Source organism: Heterodontus francisci, chromosome 35, assembly GCF_036365525.1.
Source record: "Heterodontus francisci isolate sHetFra1 chromosome 35, sHetFra1.hap1, whole genome shotgun sequence".
NCBI classification, from domain to species: Eukaryota; Metazoa; Chordata; class Chondrichthyes; order Heterodontiformes; family Heterodontidae; genus Heterodontus; species Heterodontus francisci.
This window is the reverse complement of record NC_090405.1, coordinates 26598138-26610426: the sequence shown is the minus strand read 5'-3', so window position 1 is coordinate 26610426 and position 12289 is coordinate 26598138. Positions and strand designations below refer to the sequence as shown.

General features: G+C 47.0%; 1 non-coding gene across 1 annotated transcript; it reads right to left on the bottom strand.

Annotated features, from left to right (window-relative positions):
* Positions 1 to 11943: 11943 nt before the first annotated feature.
* On the bottom strand, positions 11944 to 12026 carry trnal-caa (transfer RNA leucine (anticodon CAA)). The gene has a single exon. It is a non-coding gene; the product is annotated as a tRNA-Leu (tRNA).
* Between the last annotated feature and the right edge of the window lie 263 nt (positions 12027 to 12289).

The following is a 12289-nucleotide window of genomic DNA, read 5'->3' as shown; positions in this document are numbered from 1 at the left end:
GAAGCGGGAGACAGCCAGAAGTGCCACTGAGCTGCACAGACCCCCGAGCTGAGAATGAAATGAGATCAAATTCAATCTTTCATCGTGAGATGCTGCTGAGAGGTAAGAGTCCTGAATCAAAGCGAGACTTGCTCATTTCAAACACTCCCTGTACTCTCTGCTCATGAAGCCTTAAAAAAGGGAAAAACAGAATGGCACTCAAACTAACAACCCTGCCATTAAAAGTCTCATATTCGACTGACAGAACTGTCACTTCTACTCGGTCTCTTATTGGATGGATGCAACTCCAACGCAGGGGTGGCATTCAAATCCTCCCATGGGTCCACATGTCAGACTGAGTTCCATGTTGTAGACTCAAGCAAAGGAAATCTGCTCACTTCCAAAACTATCAGCGAATTGAAGCTGATTACGATCAACATCATCAGAGGTCAGAACTACCTGGTGAAAGAAGACACTCTGAAGAAGGATCCACAATTATTCAAAGGCATCGACAAAGTGAAAAACAAGAAAATCAATGAGTCAATGCAAGCCAAACAACAGAAACACTGAAGAATTCTATTCTATATCCGAACCCAGTCCTGTTGTTTTTGGAACAAAAACAAGAAATGCCGGATTCACTCAGCAGGTCTGGCAGCATCTGTGGAAAGAGAAGCAGAGTTAACGTTTCGGGTCAGTGACCCTTCTTCGGGGTTCCGAAGAAGGGTCACTGACCCGAAACGTTAACTCTGCTTCTCTTTCCACAGATGCTGCCAGACCTGCTGAGTGAATCCGGCATTTCTTGTTTTTGTTTCAGATTTCCAGCATCCGCAGTATTTTGCTTTTATTTTACTGTTGTTTTTGGAGTCAGGTCTCAATTACAGCGACAACTTTATATTCCCACTTGGCTATCTGTGCATTTCGTTCATTTCAATTTTGCCGACAAGCTCTTTGAATCCAGTTGTCTGGTCCTCAAGCCAGCTCCGTGTGGAAGTCAATTCCACCTTCTGCAAGGCTGAAACCAATAGATAACCTTAATCTAAAAATGCCAATAGGCCAGGGCCCGTCCAGGATTTGAACCCAGGACCTCACACAGGTTAATTAACCATACAACTCTAAGCGAGAATCATACCCCTAGACCAACGAGGAACTGCCAAATGAAGTTTTATTAGCTGCTGTGGAATTTCACTGGCACCCCACAGCCAATCATCCATTTTTTTCAGATCAAAGCAACATCCTGCAAATGCTGAAATAAAAACAGAAAGTGCTGGAAATGTTCAGCAGCTCTGGCAGCATCTGTGCTGTGAGAAACACAGTTAACGTTTCAGGGCACTCACCTTTTGTTTCAGCCATCCTTTCAGACTGCTTCTGTCCATCCAATCTCACTTTCTATTCTATCCACTTTCTAACCACTCACTACGTAAATACATTTTTCATGAATTCATCTTTCCTTTATTATTGACAGTTTTATATTTCTGGCCTTTGCTTCAGACACCACCACAAGTGGAATCATGTCTCCATCTACCCAATCAAACCCCTTCGCTGTCTCATCACATTGCAATGTTTCTTTAACCCTGACAGACTGTGAAGTTTCTGCTGCTTGATTGCAGTTCTTGCTTCCCGCCAGCAGATGTCACCTCACTCCAATACAGTGAAGTTTACAAATCTGAGAGAGACACAACAGGAAATAATTGTTCACATTATAGTGAATGTGTGGGATTTAGAAATACTAGGAGTGGAGACGAGTTATTATTGCATTTTGTCAAACTAAACATAAGTTATAATGTTGTAATAAATCCGTCACTCTGTTGTCTTGACTGTGAGAGTGACCTAGAGTCATCGGGTCACTGAGTCATTTGTGGCACAGAAGGAGGCCATTCGCCCCATCGAGCCCATGCCGGCTCTCCATGGAGCGATCCAGTCAGTCCCACTCGTCTGCTCGATCCCCGTAGCCCAGTAAATTTATTTCCTTCAAGTGCCCATTCAAATTCCTTTTGTAATCATTGATTGTCTCCACTTCCTCCGCCCTCGTGGGCAGCGAGTTGCAGATCCTTACCAATCACTGTGCAAAAATGTTCTTCCGCACACTCCCCCTGTATCTCCCTCTCTCTCTCTGCCCCTGTCTCTCATTTTCTCTGCCCCTGACAGTTGCAGAGAGCGAGAATTCTCAACTTTGTGTTTAGTCTGCTTTTAAAAAATCGCAGCCGTCAGTTTCACAGCTGACAGGTGCTTTGAGCAGAGACAGCACTTCCGAAACTCGGACAAGCTCGGGTTTTTCTGGAGGGCTTTTAAAAGAAATCAGAACTGCCGGAAAGCTCCGAACTTGTCCGAGGTTCTGAAACGTTGTCTCTGCTCTCAGGACCTGTCAGCTGTGAAACTGACGGCTGCGATTTGATTGAAAGTCAGACTGGTCTGGAAGAAGAAGCCAATGGGAAATTTCTCATCCCTGAAATTATCAATCACGGACCTCAAAAACTTTTAACGCGGACACTGGTGTCCATGTACAGACATGTTGCCAACCCCTGTTCTTCACAGAGACTTACCAATCACACACCGATCAACGGTAACAAATAATTTGACTTCTTTTTTATTGAAGACTGACAATACTATATGCAAGTTACAGGAGATCTCTGCAGGCACATCTTACTGGGGATCAACACATCTCCTACTCTGTGTCACATACTGTATGACATCACTTCCTGAAGTGATGATGCACACACATAAAGCAAAATCACAATATCCCCTTTTTCCTTGGCTGGTGCAGACATGATGGTTTCAAATAATTTAGGAATGATTAAGACAGATAGTAAGAGTTTCGATAGATATTTAAACAAGAAAAGAGTTAACAAAGCGAGCATTGGTCCTTTCGAAAGTGAGTCTGGGGAATGAATAATGGATAATAATGAGATGGTCGATGAATTGAAGAGATATTTTGCATCGGTTTTCACTACTGAGGATACAGTAACATTCCAGTATTGGCTGTAAGTCAGGGAATGGAAGGGAAGGAGGAACTCAAGAAAATTACAATCAACAGAGAAGTGGTACTGAACAAATTGTTGGAGCTGTGGGCTGACACATCCCCGGGTCCTGATGGACTTCATCCCAGGATGTTAAAAAAGTGGCTAATGAGATAGTTGATCCGTTAGTTTTAATTTTCCAATATTCCCTAGATTTGGGGAAGGTTCCTTTACGTTGGAAAATAGTGAATGTAACTCCTTTATTCAAAAAGGGAGGGAGACAGAATGCAGGAATCCACAGGCCAGATAGCTCAACATTTGTCTTAGGGAAAATGTTGGAAGCTATTATTAAGGACAGCAGGGTATTTAGAAAAATTCATGGTAATCAGGCAGAGTCAACATGGTTTTGTGAAAGGAAAATCATGTTTAACCAATTTATTGGAGTTCTTTGAGGGAGTTACATGTGCTGTGGATAAAGGGAAACCGGTGGATATATTGTACTTAGATTTCCAGAAGGCATTGATAAGGTACTACATCAAAGGTTATTGCAGAAAATAAAAGCTCATGGTGTCAGGGGTAACATATTGGCATGGATAGAAGATTGGCCAGCTAACAGGAAACAAAGAGTAGGTATAAATGGGCCATTTTCTGGTTGGCGAGATGTAACTAGTGGAGTGCCACAAGGATCAGTCCTTGGGCCTCAATTATATACTATGTATATTAATGACTTGGAGGAGGGGGGAGAGTGTAATATATCCAAATTTGCTGATGATACAAAAATAGGTAGGAGGGCATGTTGTCATGAGGACATAAGGAATCTGCAAGGGGCTAGAGATAGGTTGAGTGAGTGGGCAAAAATTTGGCAGATGGAGTTTAACGTAGGAAACTGTGAGGTCATACACTTTGGTGGGAAGAATCAAAAGACAGACTATGATTTAAATGGAGAGAGACTCCAAAAAAGAGGGATCTGGGTGTTCTTGTGATTAAAACACAAAAAGTTAGCATGCAGGTGCAGCAAGTAATTAAGAGAGCAAATGGAATTTTGGCCTTTATTGCTAGGGGGTTGGAGTTTAAAAATAGAGAAGTCTTGTTACAACTGTACAGGGTGTTGGTGAGGCCACACCTGGAGTGCTGTGTACAGTTTTGGTCCCTGTATTTAAGAAAGGATATACTGGTATTGGATACAGTCAAAAGAGATTCACTCGGCTGATTCCTGGGATAAAGGGGTTGATTTATCAAGAATGGCTAAACAGGTTAGGCTTTATACATTAAAGTTTAGAAGAATGAGGGGTGATCTGATTGAAATGTATAAGATTCTGAGGGGGCTTGACAGGGTAGATGTTGAGAAGATGTTTCCACTAGTGGGGGAATCTCGAACGAGGGGACATAGTTACAGAATAAGGGGACAGTCATTAAAACTGAGATGCAAAGGAATTTCTCCTCTCAGAGGGTAGTGAATGTCTGGAATTCTAACCCCAGAGAGTTGTGGAGACTAAATCACTGAAAGCATTTAAAGAGGAGGTAGATAGATTTTTTAAATATTGGGGAGTTGAGGGCTATGAGGAGCTGGCACGAAAGAGGAGTTGAGGTCTGGGGCAAATCAGCCCTGATCTTATTGAATGGCGGGGCAGGCTTGGGGGGGCCGAATGACCTACTCCTGCTCCTATTACTTATGTTCTTATAAGGAGCTACAAAGAGATGTAGATCGGTTAAGTGAGTGGGCAAAGACCTGGCAAATGGAGTATAATGTGGGAAAGTGTGAAATTGTCCACTTTGGAAGAATAAAAAAGAAGCATATTATCTAAATGGTGAGAGACTGCAGGCCTCTAAGATGAAGAGGGATCTGGGTGTCCTAGTGCATGAATTGCACAAGGTTCATATGCAGGTACAGCACGTAATTAGGAAAGCTAATAGAATGTTATCGTTTATCGCGAGGGGAATTGAATACAAAAGTAGGGAGGTTATGCTTCAGCTATACAGGGCATTGGTAAGACCACATCTGGAGTACTGTCTACAGAACTGGTCTCCTTATTTAAGGAAGGATGTGAATGCATTGGAGGCAGTTCAGAGAAGGTTTACTGGACAAATACCTGGAATGGTGGGCTGTCTTACGAGGAAAAATTGGACAGGCTTGGCTTGTATCCACCAGATTTTAGAAGAGTAAGAGGCAACTTGATTGAAACATATAATATCCTGAGGGTCTTGACAGGGTGGATGTAGAAAGGATGTTTCCCCTTCTGGGAGAATGTAGAATTAGGGGTCACTGTTTAAAAATATGGGATTGCCCATTTAAGACAGAGATGAGGAGAATTTTTTTCTCTTAGAGGGTTGTGAGTCTTTGCAGTTCTCTTCCTCAAAACGCAGTGGAAGCAGAGTCTTTGAATATTTTTAAGGCAGATGTAGATAGATTCTTGATAAGCAAGGGGGTGGTCAGGGGTAGCTGGAAATGTGGGTCATCAGTTCAGCTATGAAATTATTGAATGGCGGAGCAGGCTGGAAGGGCCGAGTGGCCTAATCCTGCTCCTAATTCATCTGTTCATATGCTTGTATGTTTGTATAGCTTTTAGTTAGGGCTAAAATGAGCTGATTTAAAGAGCCAGGGGAGTTTAAATCAATCTCCATCAATTAGTCTAAAACAGGCCCAGATGAGGGGCAGGATTTTGTATTCCCGCTGCCGGGAGCAGTGGCAGTTGCGAACATGGCAACCATTCCCTCCGTTATCTTGTATGTACAATTAGTTTAGTGTATGTTACCTGGATCCACTGCCCTCCCCCAGCCACACCTGCTCTTTGTTTTCTCAACGAAATTGATCCAGCCGAAACTGAAGAGCTCAGCTGTCGATACTTCAATCTCTGATCCTGCTGTCTTCACCGCCCAGAGTGTCTGCGGCCACGGCTTGCGGTAAGTCCATTGAGGAGAAGAAGGAGCAGCGGGACCCTAGGGAAGTCTTGAGAAAAGGTGCCCCGAACACCCAAAAAATCCATGAACGGCCCCCCGGCCGCAACTTCAAAGCGCCCGCGGGAGATGGCTCGGAGAGCATCTGCAGTGCACTGTCGGCAATGCGGTATGCCTTTATTTAAACCACATCAAGAACATTTAAAGGAATATAAAACACAACTTTCTGGATTTTGCACCAGGGCTGTACTAAATTCACCATGGATTTAGTCTGTGAATGATGTGACTGGCTGCAGTAGGAAATGTGGCAGTTAAGGTGGCCACTTCTCGAACATTTTTGCCTCAGAGTCTTTCCAGAGGCTGAGGAAATGGCTTATTACCTGCACCTGCTTTCCCCCCACCCTTCCCCTTCCCCCCCTTTCCACCCACCTTCCCCTTCCCCCCCTTTCCACCCCCCCTTCCCCTTCCCTGCTCCACCCTCTCAGCGCACCCCCTCACAACCCCGTCCCAGCCCCCCCCTCGCACCATCTTCCCCCGGCACCCCCTTCCCCTGCACCACCCCCCCATCCCCTTACAGCCCCCTTCCCAGCTCCCCCTCACACCCCCCTCCCTCCACCCCCTTCCCCTGCACCCCCTCCACAACTTTACAGCCCCCTTCCCAGATCCCCCTCGCACCCCCTCCCTCCACCCCTCCCCCTCGCATCCGCTCCTCCCACCGGCATCATCCTACCCCTGTTTAGGGGCCCTAACAACCTCACTGCCTTGTGGGTGTCTCGGGAGAGACCAAGGCTAAGGGAGTAAACCCTAACAGAAAATCTGGAGCGGAACCCCGTAGGCGGTCATGTGTCAACTTTGGCATGTTTCCGGCATTTCCTGCAGCCATCCCGGTGCCAAGCATCGTGCTCTGCACTCCTTTGGACCCCACCAGAAAGGCCGAGAGGGGGGTTTTGACGACTGGGCAACTCTCAACCTCCATAAATTCACCCAGGCATGCACCATGGAGAGGTCACTCCATAGTTGCCTCACAGCGACTGAAACAACATGGAAGGCAGCAGTTATGGGTTATAAGTCCAGATAAATTGGCATAGAAACTGGGCGACACGGGTTGCTTTTGTCAGTGGGAGAGGTCATCGCACCTCACTGGTCAGCTACCGCCCGCCTCAAACCGGGCAGCCCTCGGTCAATAAGGTTCTGTCCCGCCACAGTCTACCTGCTTCAATGGGTGCTTGGAGCTCAGGGTCATTGCCCGAAAGGTGGACTGATACACTGCACCAAACAACACGAAAAAAGAAAAGAAGGTACCAGCCCTTCGCTTTGCAAGCTGGAACGTCAGAACTATGTGTCCTGGCCTGTTGGAAGACCTTACACAAATCAACGATTCTCGGAAGACCGCCATCATCAACAATGAGCTCAGTAGACTCAATGTAGACATTGCAGCACTTCAGGAGACACGCCTCCCCGCAAGTGGATCTCTAGCAGAGCAAGACAACACCTTCTTCTGGCAGGGTAGGGATCCTGAAGAACCAAGACAGCATGGAGTGGGCTTCGCCATTAGAAACTCCTTGCTCAGCATGATAGAGCCTCCCTCAAATGGCTCGGAACGCATACTGTCCATCCGACTGCTCACCACCTCTGGTCCAGTACACTACTCAGCATCTATGCTCCAACACTCTGCTCCCCACCTGAAGCTAAAGATCAGTTCTACGAGGAACTCCATAACATCATTAGCAGTATCCCCAACACCGAACACCTATTCCTGCTGGGGGACTTTCATGCCAGGGTTGGGGCCGACCATGACTCATGGCCCTCCTGCCTTGGGCGCTATGGCATTGGAAGGATGAATGAGAACGGGCAGAGACTGCTTGTGTTGTGTACCTGTCATAACCTCTGCATCACCAACTCGTTCTTTCACACTAAACCCTGTCACCAGGTTTCATGGAGGCACCCAAGATCGCGTCGTTGGCACCAGCTAAACCTCATTGTCACGAGGCGAGCCGTCTTAAACAGTGTTCAAATCACACGCAGCTTCCACAGTGCGGATTGCGACACCGACCACTCCCTGGTGTGCAGCAAGGTTAGACTCAGACCAAAGAAGTTGCATCATTCCAAGCAGAAGGGCCGCCCGCGCATCAACACAAGCAAAACCTCTCACCCACAGCTGTTACAAAAATTTCTAAATTCACTTGTAACAGCCCTTCAAAACACTCCCACAGGGGATGCTGAGACCAAGTGGGCCCACATCAGAGACACCATCTATGAGTCAGCTTTGACCACCTACGGCAAAAGTGCGAAGAGAAATGCAGACTGGTTTCAATCTCACAATGAAGAGCTCGAACCTGTCATAGCCACGAAGCGCATTGCACAGTTGAACTACAAGAAAGCCCCCAGTGAGTTAAGATTAGATTAGATTAGAGATACAGCACTGAAACAGGCCCTTCGGCCCACCGAGTCTGTGCCGAACATCAACCACCCATTTATACTAATCCTACACTAATCCCATATTCCTACCAAACATCCCCACCTGTCCCTATATTTCCCTAACACCTACCTATCCTAGTGACAATTTATAATAGCCAATTTACCTATCAACCTGCAAGTCATTTGGCTTGTGGGAGGAAACCGGAGCACCCGGCGAAAAGCCACGCAGACACAGGGAGAACTTGCAAACTCCACACAGGCAGTACCCGGAATCGAACCCGGGTTCCTGGAGCTGTGAGGCTGCGGTGCTAACCACTGCGCCACTGTGCCTCCCTTAAAGCAGCACTTAAAGCAGCCAGAAGCACTGCACAAAGAACAGCCAGGCGCTGCGCAAACGACTACTGGCAACACCTATGCAGTCATATTCAGCTGGCCTCAGACACCGGAAACATCAGAGGAATGTATGATGGCAGTAAGAGAGCCCTTGGACCAACCATCAAGAAGATCGCCCTCCTCAAATCTAAATCAGGGGACATAATCACTGACCAACGCAAACAAATGGACCGCTGGGTTGAGCACTACCTAGAACTGTACTCCAGGGAGAATGTTGTCACTGAGACTGCCCTCAATGCAGCCCAGCCTCTACCAGTCATGGATGAGCTGGACATACAGCCAACCAAATCGGAACTCAGTGATGCCATTGATTCTCTAAACAGCGGAAAAGCCCCTGGGAAGGACAGCATTACCCCTGAAATAATCAAGAGTGCCAAGCCTGCTATACTCTCAGCACTACATGAACTGCTATGCCTGTGCTGGGACGAGGGAGCAGTACCTCAGGACATGCACGATGCCAATATCATCACCCTCGATAAAAACAAAGGTGACTGCGGTGACTGCTTCAACTACCGTGGAATCTCCCTGTTCAGGAGAGTGGGGAAAGTCTTTGCTCGAGTCGCTCTAAACAGGCTCCAGAAGCTGGCCGAGCGCGTCTACCCTGAGGCACAGTGTGGCTTTCGTGCAGAGAGATCGACCGTCGACATGCTGTTCTCCCTTCGTCAGATACAGGAGAAATGCCATGAACAACAGATGCCCCTCTACATTGCTTTCATTGATCTCACCAAAGCCTTTGACCTCGTCAGCAGACGTGGTCTCTTCAGACTACTAGAAAAGATTGGATGTCCACCAAAGCTACTAAGTATCATCACCTCATTCCATGACAATATGAAAGGCACAATTCAACATGGTGGCTCCTCATCAGACCCCTTTCCTATCCTGAGTGGCGTGAAACAGGGCTGTGTTCTCGCACCCACACTTTTTGGGATTTTCTTCTCCCTGCTGCTTTCACATGCGTTCAAGTCTTCTGAAGAAGGAATTTTCCTCCACACAAGATCAGGGGGCAGGTTGTTCAACCTTGCCCGTCTCAGAGCGAAGTCCAAAGTACGGAAAGTCCTCATCAGGGAACTCCTCTTTGCTGACGATGCTGCTTTAACATCTCACACTGAAGAGTGCCTGCAGAGTCTCATCGACAGGTTTGCGGCTGCCTGCAATGAATTTGGCCTCTCCATCAGCCTCAAGAAAACAAACATCATGGGGCAGGACGTCAGAAATGCTCCATCCATCAATATTGGCGACCACGCTCTGGAGGTGGTTCAAGAGTTCACCTACCTAGGCTCAACTATCACCAGCAACCTGTCTCTAGATGCAGAAATCAACAAGCGCATGGGTAAGGCTTCTACTGCTATGTCCAGACTGGCCAAGAGAGTGTGGGAAAATGGCGCACTGACACGGAACTCAAAAGTCCAAGTGTATCAAGCCTGTGTCCTCAGTACCTTGCTCTATGGCAGCGAGGCCTGGACAACGTATGTCAGCCAAGAGCGACGTCTCAATTCATTCCATCTTCGCTGCCTCCGGAGAATACTTGGCATCAGGTGGCAGGACCGCATCTCCAACACAGAAGTCCTCGAGGCGGCCAACATCCCCAGCTTGTACACACTACTGAGTCAACGGCGCTTGAGATGGCTTGGCCATGTGAACCGCATGGAAGATGGCAGGATCCCCAAAGACACATTGTACAGCGAGCTCGCCACTGGTATCAGACCCACTGGCCGTCCATGTCTCCGCTTTAAAGACGTCTGCAAACGCGACATGAAGTCCTGTGACACTGGTCACAAGTCGTGGGAGTCAGGTGCCAGCGTTCGCCAGAGCTGGCGGGCAGCCATAAAGGTGGGGCTAAAGTGCGGCGAGTCGAAGAGACTTAGCAGTTGGCAGGAAAAAAGTCAGAGGCACAAGGAGAGAGCCAACTGTGTAACAGCCCCGACAAGCAAATTTTTCTGCAGCACCTGTGGAAGAGCCTGTCACTCTAGAATTGGCCTTTATAGCCACTCCAGGCGCTGCTCCACACACCTCTGACCACCTCCAGGTGCTTACCCATTGTCTCTCGAGACAAGGAGGCCAAAGAAATGTTTGTTTCAAGCCCAAGATGCCATATATTTTACTAACCACTCTCTCAATATGCCCTGCCACTTTCAAAGATCGATGCACATGCACCCCCAGGTCCCTCTGTTCCTGCACACTCTTCAGAACTGTGCCATTAAGTATACATTTCCTCTCCCTATTCCTTCTGTCAAAATGCATCACCTCACACTTAACAGTATTAAATTCCATCCGTCACCTCTCTGCTCATTCTGCTCGCCTGTCTACGTCCTATTGCAGGCGGTTCATATCATCCTCACTGTTTGCCTCACCTCCAAGTTTGGTATTGTCAGCAAATTTTGAGATTCTGCTCCGTATTCCAAGATCCACATATTTTATACATAGCAAGAAAAGCAGTGATCCCAGCACTGACCCTCGGGGAACACCACTGTCTACCATCCCCCAGTCTGAAAAGAAACCATTTACTACAACTTGCTTGTTTCTGCCCTTAAGTCAATTTTTCTAACCAATTGGAAGCTGACCCTCCTATTCCACGAGCCTCAATCTTGTTAACCAGCCTTTTATGTGATACCTTATCAAATGCTTTCATAAAATCCATAGAAACAGCACCCACTGTATTTCCTTCATCAAACTTCTCTGCTCCTTCATCAAAAAATTCAATTAGATTAGTGAAGCATGATCTGCCTTTTACAAATCCATGCTGGCTATCCTTAATTAACTCAAACCTCTCTAAATGTCCATTGATATTTTCCCTGATTATCATTTCTGAAACCTTACCCAGCATTGATGTTAAATTAACTGGCATGGAGTTGCTTGGACTGTCCTTACACCCTTTCTTGAATAAGGGTGTTATTTGCCACTCTCCAATCCCCTTATCTGGGGATGATTGGAAGATTATGGCAAGCACTTCCTGGAGGGTGTCTGGAGCGGTGGCAGACCTGCAAGGAATCAACTACCGGGGAGTGAATAAAGTGAGACCCAGGCTCGCGGCCTTCAGCTGCCTGGAGGGGGGTCGGAGAGGCAGCGGATCCAGCGAGGAACCACAATTCAGGGAGAATGAGAAGGTCCTTGTGAGGGGACAGAGAAGATTAAGTTGCAGGTTTATCAGTTTATAAGCACGTGCAGAGCCAAGGAACAGTGCCGGGGAAGATCCAATAATAGAAAGCTGCAATCGGTTGTCAGGCAGGAGTGATTAAATGACAGAAGAGATGATGGTGCAAAGCAAATAAAAGGGTAACAACAAGTAGCATTTGTTAAGCATAAATACCAGGAGTGGGGATCGAACCCACGCAGACATTCGTCTATTGGATCTTGAGTCCAACGCCTTAACCACTCGGCCATCCTGGTACGTTAGCCAAATGATGAAAATGAAATTTAATGTGATCCGGGTGCCATCTAGCCTTTGACAAAATCCAATTATGACGCCTCTCCCATGCTAAATTGGACCCTTCATCATCTTATAAACCTCAATCAGATCACCCCTCAGTCTAGGTTTCTCTAAGGTGCAGGGTCCCAACTCTTTTAGTCTAACTTGATAACGAAGATGTCTTATACTGGGAATTAGTTTAATGTCTCTCCTCTGTACCCTTTCCAAGGCCTCAATATCACCC